General features: G+C 41.0%; 1 long non-coding RNA gene across 1 annotated transcript in view; it reads left to right on the top strand.

Annotated features, from left to right (window-relative positions):
- LOC113479778 overlaps nt 1–513 on the top strand; it is an 18568-nt gene extending 18055 nt beyond the window's left edge. Inside the window, exon 4 of the long non-coding RNA XR_003398337.1 lies at nt 54–513. This is a non-coding gene — a long non-coding RNA (uncharacterized LOC113479778). The remainder of the gene's footprint in view (nt 1–53) is intronic.
- The last annotated feature ends 7210 nt before the right edge of the window (nt 514–7723 follow it).

Below are 7723 nucleotides of genomic sequence, written 5' to 3' on the forward strand. Positions count from 1 at the left end.
CCCTCCCCCAATCCTTTTCTCACAAGAGATCTCTCCATTTTTGTTCATGCTAGCCGTCTGAGAAGAGTTCAAACATGTATGATGAGGCTGGAAAAGCTGAAGAAGAGCATGGATGGTGACTTTCTGGATAAATAGATCACCAGGTTCCTTAGAAGCTTACAGCAATTCTCTCCTCTCTTTCTTCACATTGATGTAGCATGTTTCTTCTGGGGCTTATTCTTAGTCCAGAGTTTGAAACTTTAACCACCACTGAGGAATATTGGATCTTCCCTGAAAGGAAACAATATACTTTTGCACACAAAGAAACAAAGTGCCCTGATGACCCCTGCAACAGACTTTCTTTTTGAGCAGAATGAAACTTTTTTTCAACCTGAGGTTGCTTTGGGGAATCACTAATAATGGGGTTTACAGTCATTGCTAGTTGAAATATTGTCAGTCCTCCAGGCTCCACTTCCAGGCATTAGTATGTATGTAAATGAGAGTTTGCCAGACCAAGCCTCACACCATATAAAAGTGTACGGAGCCAGGGCTAGACGGGACATCAGCTTAGCTGGGTTTTAATTCACAATGTGTTATAGTTGTAGGGATCATTCATTCAAGCCCAAATTTTTGCTGTTTTTCATTACTGCCCAGGTGCTCTCCTGGAAAAATTTCACCTAAAATTTCACCTAGAGAACTAGTGAGTTCTTTTTTTAACATTTATTTTATTTTTCTCCCCTAGTACACTAGTGAAATGAGAACAGTTTCCTCAACATCTTTCCCATGTGACATTTTTTTCGTGCAATACTAGAAAGACACTTAATCACCCTTTGTTTATGTTTCCTCCTTTTGAAACAGGCATTAAAGTGTTGCATTGCTAGGCAAATGTGTGAGAATGATGAATTCAATCAGTACACATGAAGAGGTCAGGTGCTGAATAAGGAAACACTGAGCTTCAGCACAGTATCTCACTGCCCAAGCTGTGGCCTGGCCATGGGAGATGCTAAGCAGCTCCTATCAGCCAAAGTATTCCTACATAAATGATAGTATTTTTTTGGTCTCAGATGGTGATCAGCTTGGTGCTGGTTGACAGTTATACATGCAGCCTTTTTTTAAGAAAAAGATTTGGTTTTTTACCTTTGCTAAAGGTGGAGTGGGGATATTTGTTCTACAAGTGCCTGCCCCAGACAAAATATTTCATCCTTTTTTATATTCCTTGTTTCTACAGTGAGTGCTGTTATTTTTTTCTCATTATTCATAGATCTTTGGATGATTAATTAAACAATAATTGTGAACAGGCCAGATTTCTTATTTAAGGGTTCCAGATCAACAAGGCAGTGAATAAATAGGATAAACAGATTTAGCCAAGACTTACAGTGTATTAACTTCATCTCATTTCTCATTAGTTTGGTATCAAGCTTATCTTTTAGTCTGCTGGAGTTGCACCGTACATAAAAATCTGTTTTTAAAAGCAAGTTGATAGTTTCTGGGATTTATAAATATTGATGACTGAATGTGGCTCCCACTTGTGTCATGACATTTCACACTGGAAAAGAAGAAAGTTGCAGCAGCTGTGCAGCATCCCAAGATCCCTTGTCACCAGCCTTTTTTCCTACACTGTTCAGCCTTTCTTTTTTTTTTTTTTTTTTTTTTTTTTTTTTCTTCTGTGGGCTTGAACCTACTTGGGAAACACACACTCTGCATACATAAAGGCTAATAACTAACTGCTAATTTTATGCTACTCCTGCTAAAAACCCTGCCTCGTACACACGCCTTTATGCTGTGCTCTCAGGCACGGTCTGAGGTTGTGCTCTTCCATGGTCTTGGACTGAGGTGTCAGAGCTGTAATGGTTCAATTCTGTGATTTAGCTGCTCGAATTTTTTCTCAGGTCTGCAAATGAGGAATAAATATGTCATTTGTCTCTAAGAAATTAAGTCTATCTCTTTCTGTGTCTTACAAATATCATCATGTTTAAGAAAAAAACCCAGAAGATACTTGCCTGCATTTGTCTTATTGGCATAGAAGTGACACCGTTCTTAAAGTAGAGGTTCAGAGAGCAATCCAGGCTATCAAGTTTTGACCCAAGTTCTTGTTTCAAGGGAGAAAGTAATTCATCCTTACATTAAACTCTGGTTGCATTAGACATTGGAAATTTGTGTAGCAAGGCAAAAAGGAATGGCTGCCCTAAACCTTCATATCAGTCTGTATCCTCACTGGAAAAATCCCTGTTGTAACTACAGAACTGATGACATCTCACCAGCTCTAAGCATAACTTGTCCCAAAAGGGGGGGTTTGTGTGCTTTTTCTTGCACGTTTGCACCTTCAGTTGCCACTGAACACTGGTCACTGTCTGACCACTGCCTGTGCAATAGCTTTCTCCTCTGATGAGCAAGTGAGGACATTTTGTATTTTTGTTTGTACATACCTTGCTGTGTCTCAACAGCTCTTGTAACATTATCTCACCATGAAAACTTTCTGTTTTGAAAAATGCTGCAATGACAGCAGAGATTAGCTGGTTTTGGAAGGAGCTCCACTTGTACTCTGATACGGGAACAGAAGGGCTGTTTCATAGTGCTTTCAGGGTGAGCATAAAGAAATCCTGTTTCCCCTCATTGTCTCTATTTATGAAAAAGGTTGTCTTTTTAAGGTTGTATCTTTTTTTTTTTTTTTTCTTTTTCTGAGCACTAGACCACCAGAGCATCACAGTATTTGGGAAATTTTCCCAAAATGTGTTGACACAATCAGCTGTTGTCTGCCAGTGTCCACAGCTGCTGTGCTGGGGAAGGGATCTGGTTGTTATTTAGTGATGGTTTGTTGTGAGCTTAGAGGCCTTTTCCCTACACCTAACTCTTTCATTTATTCCTCCAAGGAGAAAGCAATCCTGTTTGGGAGATAGAAAGGGGATACAATAGGGTAGAATCAGGATAATTCTTTCCTCGAGGTAATTCAACACTTAGTGCAAGAGGTATGTCTTCATATGGGTGAATGGGAAGAGTTTTCTTGCCCAAATGCTGCTCAGCGGTGTGGGACATGCAAGCTTAAAACCTGCAACTGTTTGGCAACATAGTGGTTCCGTTTTGTCTCCTGGTGTCAGTGAAGACTATAAAAAATACAGTCTGGATCCAGAGATGGAGTGTTGTTGCCCCATATTGTCACACATTTGTGTGCATGTATGCCTGTGTCTGTCCCCCCCTTAATTACAATTATACACAGTGTCTGGATGCAACCCAAAAGTCTCATGGATGCTCCTGTGAATTTTGTGAAAATAGGTGTCCAGATGGGAAAGAAATGCCCTGCTGAGGGAAGGGCTTCCAAATTTGTGCTTTATTAGACATTGGGGAAGACACACAGTGGAGCCTGTTGGGTAATAGGATACATTAATTCTGCTGAATTCAAAAACCTACCTGTTGGGTGTGTTTAGTTTTCAAACTGCCAAAAAACCCCTCAAATCAATTAGTCACACATCTCTACTCGCAGTGCATGTTCTCCTGCTGTTCGCAGGGAGAAGCCATTTTATGTTATCTCTAATTATTTTTGCATTCAGCCTTTTCTTGCTGGCTAAGGCAGGCATTGCTTTTCATGGGGGAATTAGATCCCAGGTAGCTCCTGGCCTTTTCAAATTTGCTGTAATCCACCCTGAATGTCTGCACTGGTATCAGACACTGTATCACTGTCTAGCATACTTAATGGGAAAGAAGAAAGAGTGGCAACAGTCTAGCTTCCCCCAAAAACCTTTGGCACTACTCTTTAGGGTAGGTAGAAGTCATTACTTCTTCCTATTACCAGATCTCTATCTTTCTTTCCTAGATTCAATGGGAACTTCAGAGTTCACATCAGAAAGCAGGAAAAAGTGATTGGTTGGTTGCATTGATTTTAGTAAATTATTTTTATATATATTGGCATATGCATGTGTATTGCAATCTGTTGTATCCATGAGCCTCACTTGGATGGGCAATGGGCTTAGCACCTGTAGGTGGTTTCCATTTTCAAGTGCAGTCAAGTCAAAGTTTTTTCTCTCCTCCCTTTGAAAAAATTTTCAGCTATCAAAGATGCTGGCTGTTATGTCCCAGCAGGAAGAGGTAACCCACTCTGATCTGCACCGGGAAGCATTTATTATCCCAAATATAAAAAGTGTATCCTGGTCTTATTGTACAAGAAGAAAGTGCCACTGTGGAATTTCATACATGATCCAGACATCAGCAAATGTTTTCTGTTCACTAATTGCCCATGTTTTAGTCTTAGCTTTAAATCAAAGATTATCTTTCTTTACCACAACCCCAAAGGATCTGAAGGATGTGGAAATTGCCACTTGGAAAGCTGGATGGCTACAGGCCTGTTACACATGAAGAAAAAATCCTGTTTTCTCCTGTGCATTTTCTTCACCAGCCCATCCTATCTGTTTTGGTCTTATTGATTCTCACCACAACAAAGTACATGACTTATTTTTTGAGCTCATCACTACAATGTTCACAAAGACTGCTCCTTAGTCCAAGGAGGTTCGCTGCTTTAGTCCTTCTTCACCAAGGTGAGAGGTACATGTATGGGGGCATCACACAAGCAGTGGCCTTAAGATGCCAGAACTGGATGGTGAGTGACTGCCAGCTGCCAACAGCATACACAGGCAGAAGTCAGCAGGTATTAGCACACATTTGGTTTGCAGTCCTAGCAGAAAAATTAAGATTTTAGTCATTGATTTTTAATGAACTAAAGCAGAACTTTCTACTTATCATAGCTTTCTCCCAGCCACCAAGCCAACACAGGAAATAAAAGGGATTTATATTGAAAGCCCAGCCAAATGCATTCCGGTTTCCACATAAATTGATGGAATTGTCTTTGGCAGTGTCCCCCTTCTTAGCTTAAGGCTACTGTTGTAGTTTGAACTCGGCCAGCAGCCAAACACCACACAGCAACTCACTCACCCTCCCCACCTCCAGGGATAGAGGAGAATTTTGAGTAATAATGGGAGACTCGTAGATTGAGATAAAGACAGTTTAATAATTGTAATAAAATAAAACAATGGCAATAATAGAGAGTACAAACAGATAATGCACAATGCGATTGCTCACCACCCACCAACTGATACCCAGTCTGTTCTGGGTAGCGATCATGAAATACCAAGATACTGTGATCACAATCCCAGAAGCAAGAGAGAACCCTCTCCTTCCTGGCTGCCCCTCCCTTATATATGAGCATGATGTTACATGATAAATTTCATAATATGGCTTGGTCCTGAACATGGTGGGAAAATTTTAGGTTATGCATTCTCTGAATGAACTTACTATAAATCCTGGATTTCTAAGGAATTGCTAAATGGTCCTTGCTGGCTTCTTGTAGGAGTAGCAGTAAATGCAACAGTTAGTAGGGAAAAGTTTGCTTGCAAAACAAACCCGCAAGTGATGGTCCTTTTAAATCTGCAACAATCCCTCCTTTAAGAATCTTCATCAATCTTCTACATCACAGGGCAGAACATGGCCCTTGCTCAATAGCTTATGATCTGTGCTTGAGGAGAGAGCACACATATCCTTTATCTTAGCCACTTAGTCAATAAAAAAATAACAGACCTTTTAGCAAGATTAATATTTTTGGCCACTATATATTTTAGATGGGGAGAATTCATTTATAGAGGGATTATATCACTCTTATTGGTAAGATTTATCTAGGGGGCACTTTACATTCCTTAACATTAAGCATTTTCCTTTGCTGTAGACATCTGTGGTGGAAGGTGAGGGCTTCAAATCTGTAGCTGCTTTGCAATGGGATGGTTCAATTTCTCCTCTTGGAGGGAACAGTGCAAGGCTGGATGCTAAATCTCCAGCAGTTATCCCAGCACTGAAGTCTGGATAATCCAAGCAAATTTGGCCATCCTGTGGTTGTACCTCTTGCATACTGTTGTCATCCTAAGGAAAATGCCACAGAGGAGAATGTTTCAAGCTAATTTGATATGTTTTCCCAGAAAAACATCCATTAGTTTCTTTAATTGCAAAAGTCTGTTGATGCTTCTCAGTGCTGAAGGGGGTGCTCCCCATTACCTCTCACTCTTCACCTACTTGCTCCAGTTGTTCCTTATCTCCTCTACATCCTTTTTATCCTATCCTCAGCTCCCTGTCCCTAATTCCATCCTCTGCTAATGGTTGCCCAGGCAGGAGATGGCACATTTTGAGATGCTCTCTGAGCTGCCCAGTGGCTACTCAGCTGCATGACAGGACGTGTGTGATGGGAGATTACTGAACACTTCTACTTAGCCTAAGTTTTTGCAGTTTGCTGCGATTTGTCTTTGAGATTTCAACCCTCCCTTCCAATCTGGTTGAAACCGGGTGAGCTGCTAAAATGCTGTTAGGAGGGGCCCTTCAGACAGCCACAGTGCAACCATGCAAACACACACTTTTAGAAAACCAGGACCAGAAACATCCTATTCCAGCTAAAGAGTAAGAACATAATAGGATGTTCTCACCCCAGCGGAGTGTTTCGGGGTGATCTGTGAGAGCAAAATTGGAAATGCTGCCTCTATCTCTGCCCTGTCCAGTAGCTGTCCTAGGAGCAGCTTGGACCCTGAGATAATTTGGTAATTTCATTCTTACAACTTCAGCTCCCCTTAATGACCTTTAAAATTGATTTGCTTCATTTGCTTGGGTTTTAAGAGATTATGCTTAAGTAATGCTTTGCTGCATTTAATGTTTTGTTGTATTTTAATTTACTGTGTAATGACTCTCTACCTTAAGTAATAGTAACAACATCTGAAATTATTAATCAACAAAAGATGACAGGTAATGCATGTTAAGTTCTTTCTATATTTTGAATCGTTTATCTCCCAGGTAACATAAGAAGAATGTTAAATCATACTGAAACACATCCCTCGGCTGATGTAAATCAGTTAATGTACAGCAGCTGAATTTCTGTCCCATTATGTTTTTCCATGAAAGATGTCTTTGCCTTCAGAGTATTAATTATCCATGATTCTTTTACTTTTCTTGTTTTCTGCCTTTGCAGGTGCTGCTAATTCTCCCAATTTCTTCCAGAAATGGGAAAATTGATCTATATTAGGAAATGTGTTCTTCCTTTCTTCAGTAAGCTGCATTTTCATTTTTGGCATCCATATTTAAATCCTAATGCACATACACATATGAATGATGTGGGTTTTACTGCTGACAGTTTTAAATCCTACCATGTATCAGCTGCATATGCAGCTTAACCCTTTCTTGCTTTAGCAGAAGACCACAGTTCTTTTGCAAAAGAAGACCATGGCATACACTTTGTCACACACTGCACAGAATTATCTGTCAACAAACCATCCCCGTTTTCAAGTTCTACCCCCCAAGATTAGGTAAGTCAGATAATAAATGATGAACCAAGACTGGGGGATGAAGGAAAGGCTCAGAGCCCCTTATTCCACAGCCTGCTGGCACTGGCAGATGCACCAAAAGCTCCCACCCAAAGGGACACAGTTGCAGATGGTCCTTTCCCCCTCCCTGATGCCCCCTTCAGCAAAGCTCAGGGGGAAGCCCACAACATCTGAGCACCGGCATAACTTTTCCATGCCCCACTACTGTATGTGGGAGGCATTTTGGGCAAGAGTGAGTTGTATGCCAGGGCAAGGAACATCCCATACTTCTCCGGAGGAATTAATCACTGGTGACCTGCATTCAGCAGGAATGATTGGAGCCACAAGCATGAGAGAGACCCATTTCCCCTAAGCCTGCACCTGCAATTTGCCACCTCGCAGCATTTCCCCTGGGAGCTGCAGGG

This window comes from Athene cunicularia, assembly GCF_003259725.1.
Source record: "Athene cunicularia isolate RWA chromosome 4 unlocalized genomic scaffold, athCun1 chr4_part2, whole genome shotgun sequence".
Classification (NCBI taxonomy): domain Eukaryota; kingdom Metazoa; phylum Chordata; class Aves; order Strigiformes; family Strigidae; genus Athene; species Athene cunicularia.